This window comes from Nilaparvata lugens, chromosome 8 (genome assembly GCF_014356525.2).
Source record: "Nilaparvata lugens isolate BPH chromosome 8, ASM1435652v1, whole genome shotgun sequence".
NCBI classification, from domain to species: domain Eukaryota; kingdom Metazoa; phylum Arthropoda; class Insecta; order Hemiptera; family Delphacidae; genus Nilaparvata; species Nilaparvata lugens.
This window is the reverse complement of record NC_052511.1, coordinates 18,117,563-18,138,509: the sequence shown is the minus strand read 5'-3', so window position 1 is coordinate 18,138,509 and position 20,947 is coordinate 18,117,563. Positions and strand designations below refer to the sequence as shown.

The window sequence follows — 20,947 nt, the reverse complement described above, 5'->3', positions numbered from 1 at the left end:
AATAGAAATAACAATCGTCTAATTTGAAATATTTACAGCGCAGGTCCAAGTACAACCTGTTTACAAAGCATTCAGCTAAAGTTGTTACGGAATTAATTACACAAGAAGAAGATGAGTATTAGATTAAGTACCCATTACGAGACTTGTAAGAATTTTATAGCTCAGCACTAATTCAATTAAGAGTCATTCGAATTATACTGATGTCTGTTTCTAGAAAATCAATTACACGTTGCAAGCTGTGTTTTCCTGTGGAATTCTTCTATCAGGTCATAATATTCATTAAATACTATTCAAGTGGAATAATGAATGAATCATTCATGAAACAATCAATCACTCAAGAAATGATTCCATTGTTCTTGTGGTTATTTATCAATAATGTTTTTTTTTATTTGTACCTGTTTCACTCTCGTAGTGTAGTGTTTCCACACATTCTCACATTGAAAATTGAGTTTTCATCACTGAGGGTGGATGAGTATTGTGAGTTTGGTAGATAGTGGGAGCTTTCATAGAGATGGCCTGGGAATTTAGAAGAGCTAATACTTAGAAGAAGTGAGATATTTGGTTTTCAAGATTTCTATAGATAATTCATAACATACCATCCAGGAAATACTGTGTGAAATTCTCAAGAAATATTACAATTGGTTTTACAGAAATCTTTTTTATAAATCCCGATTTGCCAATTTTCCTTGGAATTTAAAAAAGAGTAATGATGATGATTTGATGTTAATTTTTTTGTGGTGGTAATTATTCATTTTCATTCTTTATATGACGCTGATAAAATTATTAGGATCCAGCTGTAGAAGTCATGATATTCTTAGAAGGAACCAGGATAATAGTATCCCGGGGCATTGGTGATAATAATTCCATATACGCAAGAAAGTATTCTTTTGAATAGCTTATAGGAATGTAACTGAGGAGTAAAAATGAGTAGGTTTTCCTTGTTGGTTTCCATTCATTGAGCAGATCGTTCTTCCAAGAGTAAACAAAATCCACCAGTGTATTACTTTCAATGTTTTTCCATACCCTGATTTAATTTTCAACTGGTATATTCAAAATAATTTTTATTTTTCAATGAAGTATTGGAATTCAAATTTGAGTAATTCAAGTTCATTTAACTATGGTCATTGAAAAAGTCTACTATGGTTGGGATTAATTGTATCATTGTTTATCGATAGTAAAGGGGAAGTTAATGAACCAATTGACTCTCCATCATGAATGCGAACCAAAATAATAGATGAATTGAATCAAATCATAAAGATTATTTTTTCTTTCACAGTTTCACAATATTTGAACTATTCTCGCTTCAGATACACATTCGTCGACAATTATTTTTTGACTAGCAATTGATATGTCATACCCTAACATTTCAAAATTTCAAACACAAGACACTTTTTAAAATTTGCAAAATATTTGGAAAACACTCATGAATAACTGCTCTCATTAGGAAAACACTTATTAGAAATAAATTAGAAATTGAAGTCTTCTACTCACAAAATTTGATGAAATAATCTCCTTCCTCCGACGGTTAACCGCAACAATCGCAAGAAATTTGAACAGTTTTTGAGTTGTCAATTTCACTAAAGTTCGTGTTCCTCTGTCAATTTATTGAGATCGATTAAAAAAACGTATTTTGTTCTTTAAATGAACGTAAATTAGGAGAACTGCAAGTTAAAAACACTAAAGAAGACACTGGCAGCAAGCGAGCGGAGAAGAGACCGTTGGATGGTTTAGCATTGGCAATACCGTCAGAGTAACATAGCATAACATGTTGGCGGACGCATCCTGATCGCAGGTCTTATACCTGTTTACTCGCCGGCATTCTGTGTTGCCATGGTAACGGCCAGCTAGTGCCAATGTTGAGCCAGAGGTGGGGGACAGTCTGCACAGTCACTGGCCACTGCTTATTTCTCCTCTCTCAGAGAATCTCAGAGAAGTCTCTCCCGAAAACTAGCACAAGATTGCTCACCCTTGAAGAAAACTTGAGTCTCTCCTGTCAAATGGAAAATGATTTATCAATTTCCACCCCTGAAGAAAAAAGAAAAATACCCTTGTACATTTTGTGAATTGCACATTCATAGATTTTAAACTTTATTCATGAAGTTCATTCCACAAAATATTAGAATGTTTCAACTCTTGAAGGGAACTACCCTTGTGATTTTTTGAATTGCATATACATAGTTTTTCTTGAAATTAAAGTTAAGAAAAAAATCTTTATTTTGCGGAATTTTTCATGAAGTTTTTGAGCTTTTCTTTTTTTGAGTTTTCTTTCTTGAGTTTTTCTTGAATTCTGTTCATGAAGTCAATCCCGCCCAATAGAGGAATGTTTCTCAACCTTGATGGAACAATCCTTGGACATATTTTGAATTTCACATTCATAATTTTCGAATTTTGTTCAAGAAGTTCGTTCCTCGAAATATAAAAATGTTTTTCACTCTTAAAATGAGCCACAATTGCACATTGTGTGAATTGCACATTCATAGTTCTTTTTGAATTATTTAATGAAGTCTATCAAGCAAAATTGGAGAATGTTTCTCATTCTTGATGGAATCATCCTTGGAAATTATTTTTTTTCGCTATTATGGACCATTTTGAATTGCACATTCATAGCTCTTGAATTACATTCTCTCTTGAATTTCATTCAACAAGCGTTTGTGTTCCTAAAAATTGCGATTTTATTTGCAAGTCTATTCTGACAAAATAAAGTAAGATTTTTCACCCTTCAAGGAGACAACCCTGGCATTTTATGAGTCACTCATTTATAGCTTTCCTTGAATTTTCTTCAAGAAGCGATTCTGGCTCTGAAAATAGCGATTCTATCAGCTAATCTATCCCGTAAAATGGAAGAAGATCTCTCACCCTTGATAGGAGCCATCTATAGTACATCTGGGGGATGTGACATTCATATTGTTTTCTTAAATATTGCGATTCTATTAGCTGTGATTGTTCGACAATTGAAGAGGATTTCTCGCTTTGAACGTTTAATCTCTCCCGCAAAAGGAAGATCTTAATATCATTTTTTATAGTAATAGTGTATTGAAATTCTGTAAACCATGCTTGTTCTCCTGTCTCAGAAGACGTTTCAGCCTCTTCAGCTAAATAGAAGTTTGTCTCTTGTATTGAATGTTTTTACTTTAACAAAAATGATGGAGTTATTCATTTACTTTCTACTTGTTTTTCATATTAATATTAGAATCAAATATATTGCGTTTACTTTGTTCTCACATACTATATAATGTATAAAGTTTTTGAATAAATTGAATTTAATTGAATTGATATAATATAGCTCAATAAGTTCATATTTATCTCAAAACATTCCATACAAGAATCCTGATATCATGACACTATCATCATAAATTCAATTCACATTTTATGAATGTTTGTTTATTTTCGCAATAAATGAACAAAATAATTTCTAGTTAGAATAGAAATCTTCAACAAGGCCCAAAATATGATTCAACATTTAAAATTAATACTAAATTTGATACTCTGATAGAGGGATCCACTTCATGAATCAGTGTCGGGAAATTTTCCCAGGAGGTGAGCGAACCATAACACTATCATTTTCACAAGTTATTGAAAATTTATCAGAGTTCAATCACCTGGGAAATCTGGGCGTAGGCCTAATAAATTAGTAGCCAGAAACTGGCCTGGTTTGATGTGTCACGTACGCCTCTAATGTGTTCCCAGCCTGATAAAATGCACGTGAATCACTTCAATGATCCGGATCAATTGATCTCGTTCACTGCTACGAGCCAATCAGAAGACCAGGATTGGAACTTCCCAAGGTCACGTGACGTGTTTAGTATTGGCGTCATGTAAAAAGCATTGGTTAGATAGGCGATTGATTACAAGTTTCCATTCTGTATATTCTGTGATTTCGCCATCCGAAATCTTGAAGCTCACTTTTTTTCTGGAACAGGGTGGGAAGGCTGAGGTGAGTCGTCTTGAAGGATGTATGCTGGCTTCACCCAGTCAATGGAAACCTTAGCGGTTTCACCATTAATCCTTAATGTGAAGGTTTTATCGTCTCTGTCCACCACCTCATGGGGACCAGTGTAAGGTGGCTGAAGTGCCCTCAAGATTGGTCCTTCTCGCAAAAAGACGTGGCTACATGTGGACAGTTCCTTAAACACAAAGACGCCTGGTTGACCATGTCTTGTTGGTGGAATGGGGCGTAAATGCGACAAAGTAAATGCCGCCCAATACAGAAATGTTTCTCAACATTGATAGAGCATTCCTTGGACATATTTTGAATTACACATTCCCAATTTCCGAATTTTGTTCAAGAAGTTCGTTACTCGAAATATAAGAATGTTTTTCACTCTTAAAATGAGCCACAATTGAACATTGTGTGAATTGCACATTCATAGTTCTTCTTGAATTCTTTTTAAGAAGTCTATCCAGCAAAATAGGAGAATGTTTCTCACCCTTGATGGAATCATCCTTGGAAATAATTTTTTTTACTATTATGAACCATTTTGAATCGCACATTCATAGCTTGAATTTAATTCAACAAGCGTTTGTGGTTCTAAAAATTGCGATTTTATTTGCAAGTCTATTCTGACAAAATAAAGTAAGATTTTTCACCCTTCAAGGAGACAACCCTGGCATTTTATGAGTCACTCATTTATAGCTTTTCTTGAATTTTCTTCAAGAAGCGATTCTGGCTCTAAAAATAGCGATCCTATCAGCTAATCTATCCCGTAAAATGGAAGAAGATCTCTCACCCTTGACATTCATATTGTTTTCTTAAATATTGCGATTCTATTAGCTGTGATTGTTCGACAATTGATACTAAGAGGAGATTTCTCGCTTTAAACATTTAATCTCTCCCGCAAAAGGAAGATCTTAATATCATTTTTTTATAGTAATAGTGAATTGAAATTCTGTAAACCATGCTTGTTCTCGTGTCTCAGAAGACGTTTCAGCCTCTCCAGCTAAATATAAGTTTGTCTCTTGTATTGAATGTTTTTTACTTTAACAAAAATGATGGAGTTATTCATTTACTTTCTACTTGTTTTTCATATTAATGTTAGAATCTAATATATTGCGTTTACTTTGTTCTTACATACTATGTAATGTATAAAGTTTTTGAATAAATTGAATTGATATAATATAGCTCAATCAGTTCTTATTTATCTCAAAACATTCCATACAAGAATCCTGAAATCATGGCACTATCATCATAAATTCAATTCACATTTTATGAATGTTTGTTTATTTTCGCAATAAATAAACAAAATAATTCCGAGTTTGAATAGAAATCTTCAACAAGGCCCAAAATATAATTTAACATTCAAAATTAATACTAAACTTGATACTCTAATAGAGGGATCCACAGTATGAATCAGTGTCGGGAAATTTTCCCAGGAGGTGAGCGAACCATAACACTATCATTTTCACAAGTTATTGAAAATTTATCAGAGTTCAATCACCTGGGAAATCTGGGCGTAGGCCTAATAAATTAGTAGCCAGAAACTGGCCTGGTTTGATGTGTCACGTACGCCTCTAATGTGTTCCCAGCCTGATAAAATGCACGTGAATCACTCCAATAATATCTCGTCTTGTCTTTCCATCGCCCAACGGTAGCTAACGAGGAAAGAAACGAACGGATTTAATCCGTTTAACAGGCGCTGATTAGAGAATATTCGAGATGAATATAGATATACAGAATAGGTGTTGAGTAGAAGATATTCTAGATAAATATAGATATAGAAGAGTGCTGAGGAATGCTCGAGACGCCAATAACTTTGTTTTCGCGAGCGGCCCAGGAGGCCAGTAATGGCAAAGCTATGTCCGGAGTAAGCCGTTCGCAGCCCGCTTCACACATCATCCAGACAGGCTCACATATTCATGGTCTGTCGGCTTGGTTCACGCATCAAATGGACTCACACATGGTGTGGTTCTGATTCTGTTCCTCACTAAGTTTGGGAAAATACGTGGTCAGGTCTTCGAACTGTGTCCCGTTTTCATTTTATTAGATTGTTGCTTGGAAGAGGTTTTTTATGTTGAGTCTGTTCTGAGAAACTCATCTTATTTATTTCAAAGATTGTCAATGTGTGGGGTTTTGTATGGTTATTGACACCTTGAATACAAACAGATGAAAGAAATATATTTGTTTGGTAATATTGTGTGAGAAAAAAAAATCGATATTGCTCTACTATAGAAATAGAAAGATAAATAAAAATCTTAGTACCCTTTTTTTGAAATATTTAATCACAACATGTTTCGGACATTGATGCCATTTTCAAGTGATATGAAATAAATAAATACTGCTAGAAGATTCTTATTTTGATCATATGTTAGCGTATTCATATGATTTTATGAACTAGTACTATAAATTGTGGATTTAAATTCGCATTATTCTATCAAAAATGGGGTTATTGGTGTCTAATTGGAATAAGTTTATCTCTGTTTAATTTTGCCGCTTTATAAATATGAAATTCTTCTTTAACATTCAGTTTTCCACTTTTATTACCATAATTTAGTATTTTCATATTGGAATTTATATCTGAAAAGAGATAAATAAGATGCTCTACTATAGATTAAAATATCTCCCCTCCTTAGTTTTCTTAAATGACTTAAAATGTCTGAAGGTCTTCCCGTAAAGGTCTCTTCAAACCTAGTATAGCGTAGCTAGAAGTAAGTCTTCGGAAGACGTATCCGTCCTATCTCCCAATGCTAAATCTACGCCTAACTGGTGTAGAATAGATAGATTGATTAACATTGGGAGATACAATGTCTATGTTTTCAGAAGACGTATTTCAAGCTACGCTACTCTAGGGGTGATTCTAAATTTGTTGAGATCTCAAATCAACCTCAAATACAAAATTATAATTAAAATATTGTTTAAATTTTTGGAGACATGGCGTCACTAATGAAAGAGGACAACATTCTAATTATTATGTGATGTATTTCTGTCATATCAACCTCTACTTACCCTACTTAGTAGGGTGTTTCAGAGAAACGGGAAATTTTGAAAGTTGAATAATTCCAAGTAAAAGAAATTTTTAAATAAAGTTTTTCATATCATTCAATAGTAAAAATAATGCCATTTTAGAATAAATAATACCGTAATATTTATTTTTTGAAGATGACATCTTGCAGGTGTATTCCTTTTCTACGCAAACATTCCTGTAGTCTCTTCGTAATATTGTCCATGGTTTGACGTAACATTACAACTGGAATTTGAAATCGTTTCTCGAATCTTTCGAATCTTCCGTTGTTGCAGAATTGATAGCTAAGATTCAAATTCCAGTTGTAATGTTACGTCAAACCATGCATGGACAATGTGATGAAGAGACTACAGGAATGACTGCGTAGAAAAGGATTACACCTGCAAGATGTCATCTCCAAAAAATAAATGTTACGGTATTATTCATTCTAAAATGGCATTATTTTTACTATTGAATGATATGAAAAACTTTATTTAAAGATTTGTTTTTCTTGGAATCATTTAACTTTCAAAATTTCCCGTTTCTCTGAAACACTCTGTATAAAAGATGAAAAGTATACGGTATATGAAGTATTTTTCATGTGAATGTAAATGGAATATTCATGTATCATTCTGAGAAATAATGAACTTCAAAGGTTCCTAAAACCATGATTTGCTGGGCAATACCCGATTCAAAGGAAAATAATTTTTTTGGAGATTCAGGACTTCTAGGGTCGATTCCTTTCATTGAAAAGGAATTCTGATGATACTGCACTATCATGAAAATGATCAACATTGAAGTCTCGAAGTCTATAAAGTCTTGTAGTTTATTTCAAACCAAGCTGCTCGTTTCCTGGAATTATACAGTTTCCATAAAAAGGAAAATTCGTCAATAAACCAGTTGTATGATAGCTCTTACATTGAGAAGAAAAATCACAGATTCGTGGAAGGTGACAAATCTGTAGCTTACATATTGCAAAGAAAAATCACAAACTAATTCGTGGAAGGTGACAAATCTGAGAATCGTTGTCTGTCATATTGTAATATGACAATATTTGGAACCGCCATCACTTTAAGCACAAAATTATCGCTCTTTAATATTCCGCCAAACCGAGCCAGGCGCGGCCGTGAAATATTGGCTGGGTTGGGTGAGGCTTGAACTCTGGATTGTCGAGATCGCGACGGGCGACCCACAACAATTACATGGCTGCAGCCGACATTAGTTATGTCTTCCAAGTTCATTCGCTGAACTTGAGAGCTCCAATTCGCGCGCACTGTGAAACAAAACTGAAATAAAAAAGTGCCACTATCGTTTTCAAGCCACCACTTCTCCGATATGGAACTGCACGACTCTTGGATATATCTATATAGCAGGGTATAGTTTACAATATAGGCATCAGCACTTCAACACATAAGAGTATATCTATAATAGCTGGGAATATTTACTACGATATACAGTGGATAGCACATTACATTATACAAACGTATTATAGGTCATCGCCCTTATCCTCACCCTTGAAGCACCCTTGACCAGTAAAGTAATGGCTTCATGTGAGGTTTCTAGATCTAGATTCTAGAAATAGTAACACAAGACATAGCTTTACAGTAACTCAATACATACCTTTGCCATTACTAGTATTTGAGACTTATCGCTTCTTCACTGACATGAGATGTATTACTTTGATCTTTCACGATGAATATTTGTTTATCCTAGGGGTCAAGAAATTGTATTTGATGAAATTTATTCAATGATGATTGAAATGTGAGTATTTGAGTATGTTGTTTATTCAAGAAAACGTTGAAAAAAGAGAGTGAGTCAAGAGTCAATTCAATTATTATTTAATATGAAGTCAGATACCAGGAATTATTAATTGTTTTGAACCATTATGATTATGAAGTATTGATATCGTGCAGTTCCAAATCTTAGTTTGAATTTTCTAGTCGTTGATAATGAAAGTCCAGTAAGAGTTAAGATCGATGAGTTCATCCCAAAACCAGCAATGTTGATGAAACAATATTAAGAATTAAAATGAGAACAGAATAATTAGACGTAAAAAGCACTAATTTCCATCTAACCTTTATAATTTTCATTTTATTTAATTTTCATTTAAGTCTATTTCTCCATAGTATCACTTATCACCTAACTAACAAGTGGTTCTAACTACTAACTTCTAATTACTCTTCTTTTACTGTACTCCCAACTGAGAGGTATATCTATATTTTTCCAGTTTAGCCGAGATACGAGTTACGATCCTAGAGTAGTATCGCAAGTTCGATTTCCCGAAGTTCTAGCTATTTCAATTCCTTTCCATGGAATCAAGTTTATCAGTATATTTCGAATAATCTGAGCTTGTGTCCTATTTGTGAAATTTTAATCAGTTGGAATTTATTGATTCACTATCAATTACATTCAAAGCTCAATTGCATTTCAATATCAATGTCATCATCTCACGAAGTAGAAAAATTAATTCTTTGAACCTAAAATCACTTCCCCCAATTTCGAATATGTCCTCTCAATGACGTTTCCTGAGACGAATTTTTGGGATGGTTCCTCGAAATATCTTCACCTTCACCGCGAGTCTCTTCGGAGGTGACATACACGATCACGAAATGTATCCACAATATAAGTAGATGATTATAGTGGCCTATAGTAGGAACTCTAGTAGGATGAAACGCCTTTGCCAATGAGTTTACTAGAATTACCTTAGCAATTGAGAAGTTGTTTCCATAATAATATGGATAACATTGATTGAGCTATACCGTACTAGAAGAGATGGTATCATCTGAGTGGAATTTCTGCTCATATTACGTAGGCACCTGTGTTTATTCCTGTATATCCAAATTTTTTGTCCTCTCCAAAGAATTAATCACGGCATCTGTTAATCTTGTACGGTGAATTACCCCACACTGCTCATCGCTAATTTACGTGACTAGTTCTGATTTGTCTAGCAGAGAACGACAGTTGAAGAATTACTTTCGCCTTGAACAATACCTGACTACCGCGGAATGGATTAGCACTCATCTTTTCAATCACATTTTTTGTCTTACTACGTTCAAATCGGATTGTACGTCAACGTATAGTTTGATAGATCCGGGAGAATCAGCTAAGTAACAAATACATTTATCGTTTTTTTATGTGTAATTTCCGGCGATGAGCATCAAGCTTGTGATTTTTGGAATTGCAACATAATCTCGGTAATAAGTGTCACAGTTTATTAACTTCATAATTTTCTCAGTTTATCAAGTTGATCAAAATGTTATTAGACTATTACAGTGCTAGATTGTTTTGAGCGGTTGAAAAGCGGTTTGGAAGTGCATGAAAAGATTGGAAGAGCGTGAGGTGCTCTAGACAAGTAGAAAAGGAATAGGATATATTTATTGGAGCTTTTACTTTTTCTACCGACTTCAGCTGGAATTAGTTTACAGTGGAACCTCGATATAGTACATCCTAAGGGACCGTTCAAAAAATATACTATTACAAGGACTGTACTAGATTGGGGTGTGCTATATCAGGGTTGGAAGCCTGAATAAATATGGACGCTCCCAAGTAAACCTAAAAAATCACTATAATGACTTGCGTGGTCTCTTTTGCCTACTGGCTGATAATTATTATAGATTTTTAATGGTATCAATTGGATGTTTCAGAACAGTATTTCTTGTTGAAACAGGAATTTATTCAGGAATCTATTCAGTATATATAATGTAATCAGTGTACAGGAATGTATTGCTTTGATTTTGAAACTCCTTTATGTCTCATACATTTCCATGATATAAAAAATTAAAAAAAAATTATATTATAATTCAGAATAATAAAGATAAAAGGTAATTATTGGATAGCCTAACCATATTGTTGAATCGAATGAAACAAATCATAGACTGAATAAAACATGTTCATTTAGTAAACACAGTAAACAGAACCTATTTTCATATCAAATGCAGAATTCAAATACCAACTATGATACATTGGTATCGAATTCGATCGCGGCATAGAAGCATAGTATTGTTATGTGGCGCATAACCGCATATAGCGAAGAGAATCTCCGAGAGGCCTTCGCTATTGAACTTGACCTGAACCTGAATACAGAGGCAGGCAGCAAAGCCAGAGTCGCTAATAGCGGATGACGTAATCCTCGCCTGTGACGTCACTATCACCATCTCTCTCTCGCAGAGTATGACGACACGCTTTTCCTTCCTGTCTTTCTTTGCTGCCTTCCGCGCCGTCAATTATTGTATTGTCAGATTCGCTTTAATCTGTCAGCATTGGTGAGATGAGAAGCATTTATGTTATCTGTAAGGAATGCTGGTGGCAGTTGAAAGTGATACTTACAAGTGCATTTGCTGGACCATTATTCGCGTAAACAAGCAGTCATACTCGCTAATGACTTCAACTACTAATGTAATCACTCACTTGAGTTGCTAATCTGGGATTCATTTTCGTGATTGATCTGCAGAAATTTAGGTGTAAAATTGGTAACGTTCGTAGACTATTTTCATGATCGATAGGAAAAGACGTGAACAGATTCGGTTCTGTTCTGAGTTAATGAAGTTTCAGCTCTATTTGAATGGGAATCTCATATTATAATAGTAATAAATAATTTATTTCACTGCAAGTTTACAATGTTTACAAACATTTTGTGAGAATTCAAATTAATATAATAATACAAAACATGCTCAACTCCTCCATGCGTACAGGGAAGCCTCCCATGCGAGTATTTATTGCCAAAAAGATGTATATTATAATAAAATGTATATAATAATCATAAGTTTTATCAGTTATTGTTATATTTGCTTAGACTCTAGATTATTACAGTGTCACTATAACTATTGTTATAGTTCGTTTGTATTATTTCTTATTGTAGTGTATTATTATTTGCCTGTAAGGTTGAGTGGTAGAAAGGACTTTCTAGTCCTAGCTCCGCCTAATAAAGAGTATTCATTTCATTTCATTTTCATTTCATTTCATTATTAATTACTCTTCTTTTTCATACATTGTTTATTGACAGTAAAAAGATTTTATTATTAGTATTTTCACCCCACAATATATGATAACATATGAATTTCCACAGTGTATCCCTCTTCAGGTTGAACCTATGTGGAGGGATAATAATAGAATATGATAGGGGAGTTCAGTTCTTATTCATTTTCTGAAGATAAGCATCTTCTTTCACTTACACTCTGTTTCATCATCCATTATCCCATTATTCTTACAGTATTCTTGTTCTCTTAAATTCTAATCTTCTAAATCCTTCTATATGTGGCTTGAAATTAAATTTCCTTCTCCTTGAGTAGCCCAAGGAACTCAAACAAAATCAATGATCTGGTTCTACTCAACTTCAAACAAATTTCTTGTTTTAATTTCCAATGCTACTCATTTTGAGGGGTACACTCAACCATGCAAGTTGACAGTGATTTGACGAGTTTTGAAGATTAGAAAAGTGAACCGTTGCTATTTACCTGTTCATTCAATTGAATTCGAGATATTCATTCAAATCTATGACTTACTGGATTGCGGATATCAGAGAAGTTGCTGTTTCTGAAGTCCAAAGATGCTGCTTCAGCAAGCAAAAATGTGATCGATTTAAGTCTTCGGCTGACATTTTTCATTCTCTACATGAGACTTATAATCATAGATGATGAGTACAAACTCTTGTATAATAAGAAATTTGAAGGCTGATATCTAATATGAGATCCTGAGAAGTGAACAAGTAAGATTTTTAGTGAGTAATTTTTTTGTGGGGTGGGTCCGAATAAGAGTTTGGAGTGAAGATTACGATCCAAAATGGAATAAGAGAATGACCAGCCAATGAGGGAAGAGTTTATGCTATTTTATGACCAGAGCAACAAGGAAGGTTCAGCTCATCGATTGCCTGCCTGAGGCAAAAAACACTCATTACTATATGTCGATTTTTTAAATGAATTTATTCGATTATTAAAAATGGAGATATCACACTTCTTGGTGCCTAACTTCATCTCAACAATTCCTGTACAACACTGGAATAATTGTGACATTGATTGTAGCTCCCAGAAATTATTCTCATTGATATTCTGTATGCAAGCCAAGCATTAGAATACTTTTTTTAGAAATCACTAATGTCATATAAATAACAAACACCCACATTCCAATGGGCTCAACCCAGCTATTGTCGCTAGTCCGCCACTAGTATAGTCCTATATGTATGAATCGGCCTTTATGATGTCATTACAAACTTGTCCTATCAGATTATGAGTAGTGGATAATTCTATCTATTCTCAATTATCAACATCACACCCTCCCATCTCCAACAAGAAAAAAATGCTCATAATTTATGACCTACTCAATTTAAATACAACACACTGGTCTAAATCAACTCTTGTTTTAATGCTATTATGAAGGTTGGTCTGTTTGAATAGTTGTTGATAACTTCTGTTAATTATTATTCCATACGCATAATCCATTCTGAGAAGACCTGATGATTGTATTATTAAAAATAAGGAATTAGTCATTTATTAGCAGTGGCGTAATAGGCACTGTAACTAGGAACTGTCCAATATATTCTGGAGCTGAAAATTCGTGATGAGATGAAACTCATCCTCATGCTGATTATATTATTGTTTACTGATCTATTAATCATACATGTGATGATGCTTCAAGGTTTGTAGCAGGTTCTATTCCAAATCCAGACAAAGTAAACACAGAATTATGAGATTTGAATACGAGATCAAGATTAATGTAGGTCTGTACTTAGGATGTCTAATTAAAAATTATTTATATACCACTTGAAAAAATTATCCGATTCTTATTATATGTGTATTTTACTTAGCAACTTCCATGAAATAATTCCCAGTTATTTCCTCGGAGAATTCTGATTCAGTTTTCAATTGTTGATGGGCTTTTAATTGTAAATCTAATTATATCAGTTTTGTTCTTCCTTTTTCGGTATAACATGGAAGTTCTTTTCTTTTTGTACAAAATAATTCTCAAAGAGTTTTCAAATGCTTCTCGATTTTGCATCTTTCTCCACCTCTACTTGAATTCAGTCATTACTATCCTATTAAATCCCTTTTCTATTTGATTCATCAGTCTCTTCTAAATATTATGCTGTTTCAAATATTATCTGATAAATTACCATACCAGGTGACATGAGGAAAAGCTGGAAATCTACTTGGTTTCAAACTGCCCTCTGTTCCCATGTGAGGGAGGATTGCAGGAGGTGCACAAGTGATGTGGGGCTTAAATGAATCGAAGGAGTATTGCAGAGAATTGACATTCAAGGCAAACCCATAGAGGCCATTCCAAAATATGCAGTAATACTGCATATAGCATATTGTCCTTCAATGTACATTTTTAATAAAATTTTTGTTTTGTGTTTTTCAAATTATGAAAAGTCAAATAATTCAAATTATGACAAGTCACTTCTGACGCTTCCACATGCTGGCCCATAAAGCATAACCATAAAGATCGACCCCTCTCTTACAACTTGATAAACTGGATAGATATTATGTGAGCTTGAGCTGCGCCTGAGTGAACTTGAGTCGAGACCTCATTTAAAAATGAGTTTCCTTGGAAATTTGATTATTCCACTGTTGAGAGTATTCTAATAATCTCTGAGGATGCTGGAAAGGTCTGGGATTCCCAAGACACAGACCCAATAAAAAATATATCTTTATTCTTCAAATTCCTGGTTGAATAACATCAAAACGTATCTGAGTGACTTTGCAAACTTCTGCCGGGATAATGAATGCTTTTCTCCCATTGACTTGACAAGGTGTTATTTGCTTGTTAATTTTTTCCACCAGTCAACTGTATGATTTTTCATAACGGTGGCTGTATTTTTAGCATGTGGACTTCAGAAATATCTCAGCAATTATATTATCGTTTGCAGAGTGTCAACAAAGTGAATGTTTTATTGTTACAGTGCAAAACAGGTATTTCTGTTCCGTGTAACGGACATTCAGGAATGTTGTTGATGAGCATATTCAAATTATACTGGTCGTCCTGACTGATAAAACTCTGGCCGCAGGCTATTTTCTCACTCCTTCTTTCGACTTTCTTCGAGTGGTTTTGCTATCTTCTCTCTCTATCCATTTCTTTCTCGGTTGTCGCGAGTTGAATCCAGTTGCGGGTAACCTGTCCAGCTGGTCCTTTACTGCTTTTGGACAGACTGGAACTACTGGAGTCATGCGAGCCTGGAGTCTTCACTTCCAGGCGTGTCTTCATCTGCTAGGCTGTTTTGGCGCCAACACTGATTTTAGGCGCGGAAAAATCCAATTCTTTCGAATATGTCCGTTATTAACAATAGATCATCACTGTAACAGCTGCTAAATATAAAATTCATCTCCAAATCTTGCATTCTGTACATTTGACCTCTCGATCTCTTTCAAAGACCACTCGTGTCAGCAATTCAGTATTATGAATGGCGAATCATTGATGGAAGCGTGATCCTTCCTACGATGGATCCGAACTACGATGTATTAACTCACTATTTGAAAATTATTAATCTCTAAAGGTGCGTACAGATATACGCACCGCGAACATGAGCAATTCACTTTTAATCAGCTGACTATATCTGTATTTTCACAGAAACGGTAAGATACAGTTATATAAAGCTTGGCATCAGCTGATTAAAAGTGAATTGCTCATGTTCGCGGCGCGTGAATCTGTACGCACCTTTAGAGATTAATAATTTTCAAATAGTGAGTTAATACATCGTACTTTTATATGTTTTCAGTGTTTTTTAATGACCATTTTGACTGCATGACGTTGTATAAAACATTAAAAAAGTGTGTGAATCATTATCTTTTTCTATAAATATTCAACAATAATACTGGCTATGGTATTTCACATACTATTCTATATATTTTTCTCCGTTGTGTATCAATTGTCAGTCTTTATCAGCGATCTCCTACACACTTACAGCACACAATTATATTATAAATTCATGAAAATTCGAATGTATCTACTTATGATTAATAGATTCAATTCTGTCGTTTTTTATAGTGAAGTCCAAATGTTATTGTCAGTGGGAGAGATAGAAAAACAGAGTTGCCGATTCTCTGCATTACCACTGCCTTCTCTATTATACAGAACCATAGAGTAAGTAAATTATTTATTCAGTGGATTATTTATTTAATCTATGATAGAACATTCCCAGTATTGTCCGATTTATCAATTGTTCATAATAATCAATTATATTTTCTCTCATGAGAAGATATGTTTTTGAACATTTATTTCATAATGAATTTTCATATTTGAATGTTTTGGTGATTAATTATATTTCGGGAGCAATTTGACAACATTGCAGAGCTAGAAAAGGATAGAGCTATCGACTTGTCTTATGTCAAACAAGGACAGCAACATCAATGTTTATCAGGTGCTGACCTTATAACGTGGACCTCACTTTATAAAGTACTGTACTTCAATATAGATGGTCAACACTGATCTATACTCATGAACATTCATCATAACATATCATCTAGATTTGTAAGACTGAATATGGTGATTTGATGATGCTGAAAGAGCATTCTTCTATGCCAAGTAATATTGGCAGGTGAGAATGATTATCTTATTCCAGTCATTAGTTGCAATAACGTTGTTCATCTATTATAGTAAGCTTCCAATCGAGACCAAGCAGAATGTAGTTACTAACTATTGATTGTGTCGAGAATTGCGAGATTTATTGCAAAGTTATCGAGTATAGATTTCCTGGATGATTATCTGAGAGTTCAAAGATCAATCAGGGTTTAGAATCAATCGACAATATCAGTGATGATCATCCATTGTTGTTGATATTCATCTATTTGTCAATAGCTATCGTGATAGATGAAGTTTAAGAAATAATTATATCAAAGATGAGAAGAGGAGTGATTTATATTTAAGCGAGAGATGATGCGTCCACATCGGAATTCTCATCAATTTTACGGTGAGTAGTTTATGCAAACGTAGGCTTTTACGAGTATATTAATATTTTCATCATGATACTCCAATTGCTCGATGAGACACCTTATAATAAGATTATCTATATTACAACGGAAACAACGAATCATACGGATCACAATGGATCAGAAAATGTTCAATATTTCCAGCTACTACAAAACTAAATTAGAATAGAATAGTGTCTTTATTGAAAACAACAAAAAAAGGATCGATATACAGAGTAATTAATATACATTTCTGATATCTTGAAAAATTTATATGTTTTGAAAGTTGATTTCTTTAAGGTTTTGTGCAGACAATCACTCATGGTTTGTCGACCGTCTGAGGTGCTTTGAGGTTGCTAGCCGTTTCGAAACTAAATTATTTTCTCATCTTTAGTGAAAAATCATAACGCAACTTATCAAAACAATTTGATTAACAAATTTATCTATTATTTGTACATTCCATAGGCTCAACATGATCCAGGGTTGACTATAGCCATACAAAGTATTAAACGTCAACAAAAAAAGTAAATTCGTATGGCTTTTGTTGGTGGGGAGTCCCTTGCGGGAAGGTCCCCCACCGCCTGAATATATAATTTAAGCCGTCAATGGGCCCCGACAGTTTAACGTGCCCATCCGATAACACGGGAGTGATCTGGTTAAAAAACTTTTGGTATTGAGAGGGTTTGAACCCGGGATCTCTGTGCTGCTACGCAAGCACTCTATCCACTAGACCACGGATCACTCCCGTCAACAGAAAAAGATGGAATCCAATAGTACTGTACGAACACTTATTACAATATTTCATAGTTGTTAAATGATCTATGGTGATAAAAGCTTCGTAATTATTAATTTATCGTTTTGAAGTTAAAGCTTACTAAAATACTGGTCAAAGTAGAGCAATCTCATATTGGAAGCTGATTGAAAACCGTCCCATCGACTATCTCGTCTTGTTTGAAGAATTTGTACAATTGAAGGCTCTAACTTTGAATCCAATCTTACTACAAAATTATAGGCCTATCCTCAATCATTTTCATGAATTAACACTATTCTCTCATGTCTTATCACCATTAACTACTTTTAGTGTTGATACTTTCTAACCAATAAGAAGAGCTGAAGGCGGTACGTCTAGCCTAACGCCTTCTGATTGGCTGAATACTGAGTTTCTGATTGGTCGTCCCTCCCACATCACAACGCTTCCCATTGGCTCTCGCATTGCTAGTGCTGCAGTTCTGTGTTTAGGTGTTTACTACAGATAGCAGCACTTTATGGGTCGGTTTCTATTCCCTTTAACGATGGAACCGTAATATTTATTTGAGGTCATGCTAGAATAACTTCTGATAGATGTGATAAAATAAATATAATAATAATAATAAATGTGATTGGATCCCAGTCAGTCAATTATTGACTTGAAAGTTTGAAACTGGACGGTGAGTCTTATTTCAAAAGCTAGTTATGGTTGGAAGCTGTTCGACACAGTACTACTAGCTCGTTTTTTTAGAAGTAAGAATGTTTATAATATGGTGATTTCTAGTCCCTTATGAGCTTCCAGTCTTTTGTGAACACACATGCAAACACAATGGATCAGATCATAGTCTCAAAATATTCTTTGATCCTTTTGAGCAATGCAGTCAGTCATCCACTTTTTTGCGTCCCGCCCGTGACCTCCAAGAGTCTCATGGGTCTCCAGTTGCCTTGCTTTGATAAACAAATCAAATCCCATTCAACATAATTCAAATCCCTCGTGTGTAGGTAGGCTGAATGTATGCGTGAATAAATCTTACGTCCGAGATGACTGTATGTCATGACGTAGTTCTTGTTTTCAGCAAGTTACACTGATATTAGGTCATCATTCTCGGTTTTTTGTTCCCTTTAGATATGCGTAAAACGTACATCACTTATGAGTTAATTACTCATTCATATCTCTGACTACCGAAAAATATTTTCCTGTTTGATTCCACTGGTTTACATGCAGAGATTGTGATGAGAAAATAACTGATTCTCTTCAGTAAATATAATCGAATATTTGTATTTTAGTGAAAATATTCTGATAATTTTAATGGTTAGCAATCAATCAGTAGTAATTTTACTTTAATCAGTAGTAATTTCTGGAGGGCCTTTGAATATGGAGAGGGTGAAATCTAGCCAAGTGGATTTAACCATTCAAAGATTCTTGTATGATCCTTAAAGTATAATTTATTGATCGTCATGGTATTGTTTCACTTGGGTACATGTGCTTCATGATCATCAAAAATGTCTTTGAGAATAATGATAGAGTGAGTAGTCATTCCACTGTAATTTTTCATATGCCCTCTAGGGATGTGAATTTTATCACTTTATACCGGTGAAATTCTCAAGTATTGAGTAATTCTAATCAATAATGTCTATTTTTAGAAGTAACTTTTTCAATTCAATAAATTTTATTCTGATTGTGTTCCCTCGATATCACTGAATGGTTGCTGAACTTCAATTTAAAAATCTCTACGCATCTCCTGTTGGCTAACTAGTAGTTCTGTGAACAGTGGACCTCACGCAGTATTCTCATCCACAAATACCTGATTGAAACTTAGTTTGAACCTTATGGAAATACAGCAATTGACTGACTTCTCCAGACATCTGTGTAATCACTTGTCAGCTGTTTATGATGAATAATTATTCTATAGTCCGATTCTTATTCTTATATTGGCGTATGAAGGAGGCTCCTTTTTCCTTTTATATTATCCTTGAAATGCAAAATATCCAAAAACCTTGTATTTACGTCGACGCGCAATTAAAAAAGGAACATACCTGTCAAATTTCATGAAAATCTATTACCGCGTTTCGCCGTAAATGCGCAACATTTAAACATTAAGAGAAATGCCAAACTGCCGACTTGAATCTTAGACCTCACTTCGCTCGGTCAAATACGCCTATCACATGAAGAACAAATAGAAGTAAATAGGCAAATAGGCACATCACAACTTGAGTAACGATTCGATACAACACTGATTGAATTATGATAATTCAATTAATAACGATTGCTAGTGGAGGATATTTTAGTATCTCAATTAGATGAAGATTTTCCTTTTCAAATCATTCATAGTTGAGAATAATACTGTATGTATCAATGTATAAATGAATATCATTATTTTCAGCATCTCAATAGGATGGAAATTGCATTATTTTTTTATTGAATACTATACTGCCTCAAATTACGAATTAGTAACCAACTATTTCGTAAAAGGTTTGACGCTTTGAGAAAACTCTCATGACCTTGGAATCAAATGGAAAATTAAGAGCCTGAATTACGATGCTGGTCTTGTTAATCTTAAGTATTCTATTTTGACCATTTCACAAATTGATGGTACATTTTTAATCTAATTTGCTGCGCTATCACAACACCTACAAATTATCGCACAACTTGTTCTATTTGTTTCAGTACTACAAATTCCCTCATTTCCGGTAATAATATACCTCACAAAACATGTTTGAACCTATTTAACAGCTCAATTTTTCACACGAGTCCAGCGGAACAATATCGCTTCTGATAACAATAATGGAACCAGGTGAAGACAATACATCTGTTCACAAGTTAATAGAAGTGATACCCGTATAAATAATTATCATTATTAAGAAAGTGATGAGTAGCCCCTGAAAATGATGGTGACATGACGAATACCCTTCAAGGTTGAGGCTCTTAAGTCAAGGTCGAGAAGACTTGACAGTGTTTTAGCCTGAGAGGATAGATTTAGTTTGGAAATCTGAATAATTCATGCTGGAGAGTTTGGGAAGATTTGTTATTACATTGTTGTTTCCTCTGCGTGAGAACTTCTGTTCGTTTTTTATGTCCATCGCTGTTTTCCAAAATTGCTATGACTATAATGTTCGCACCTTTTTTGGTGAACAAGATGTTACCTCTATTATTTGTAAGTTTTCAACTCCAGCTTCTATATTTATCATCAGGGATTCTTTTATGGATGATATTGTTACTATAATGTAAGTTCTGCATCTATAATGCATAGAATTCCACATAAATTAATACAACGTTAAAATATCGTACTTTTTCCAACCATAAGCTTTGAAACTGACTTATTTATAGGTGTTTACTTGTCACATGAATTGTGGAGAATGAAACTATAT

At 34.2% G+C, this 20,947-nt stretch overlaps 1 protein-coding gene and 1 long non-coding RNA gene across 2 annotated transcripts in view; one reads left to right on the top strand and one right to left on the bottom strand.

The window, feature by feature from the left end:
- The window catches only part of LOC111063866 (mucin-5AC), an 81,152-nt gene extending 79,390 nt beyond the window's left edge, over nucleotides 1-1,762 (bottom strand). Inside the window, exon 1 of the mRNA XM_039434147.1 lies at nucleotides 1,492-1,762. The gene's annotated coding sequence lies outside the window, so the exon portion shown is untranslated. The remainder of the gene's footprint in view (nucleotides 1-1,491) is intronic.
- Nucleotides 1-20,947, top strand: part of LOC120352648 — a 121,439-nt gene that overhangs the window by 78,723 nt on the left and 21,769 nt on the right. The window contains exon 7 of the long non-coding RNA XR_005571995.1: nucleotides 15,912-16,007. This is a non-coding gene — a long non-coding RNA (uncharacterized LOC120352648). The remainder of the gene's footprint in view (nucleotides 1-15,911; nucleotides 16,008-20,947) is intronic.